Consider the following 443-nt stretch of genomic DNA (forward strand, 5'->3'; position numbering starts at 1 on the left):
GACCCGGCCGCTTCTTAAGTGCGGTCAGGCATCTCGTGACCGCGGCGGGCGCCGGGGGCCCCGCGGGGGGAGGCAGGGCGGGGGCCAGAAGCAAACAGGGAGGTTCCCCATCCTTCCCCCGGGCTCTTGCTGGTGAGGTTTTGGCGGAGTTAAAACCTCAAGCCCGAAACTGGGGGTGGAGTGAGGGCTGGAAACTTCCCCACTCTCCACCCCAGGGCGTGCGCGCCCCGCCCGGAAGGGCTGACCTTGGCCGGGGGAGGCGGGAGGGTGAGGGTGAGCGCCCGGGCTCGGCTCCCGGCCCACCGCCCCCTCGGATTCCTGGCCCCGCGGGGCCGACGGAGGGGGCCCCGGACACACACACACACCCCACACACGCAGCGCGCGCCAATGAGCCCGGGCCGGCGCAGGGGGCGGGGTTTTCCCAGGCTCGAGCACAGCAGCTG

Source organism: Tupaia chinensis, unplaced genomic scaffold (assembly GCF_000334495.1).
Source record: "Tupaia chinensis unplaced genomic scaffold, TupChi_1.0 Scaffold149658_1, whole genome shotgun sequence".
Lineage (NCBI taxonomy): Eukaryota > Metazoa > Chordata > Mammalia > Scandentia > Tupaiidae > Tupaia > Tupaia belangeri.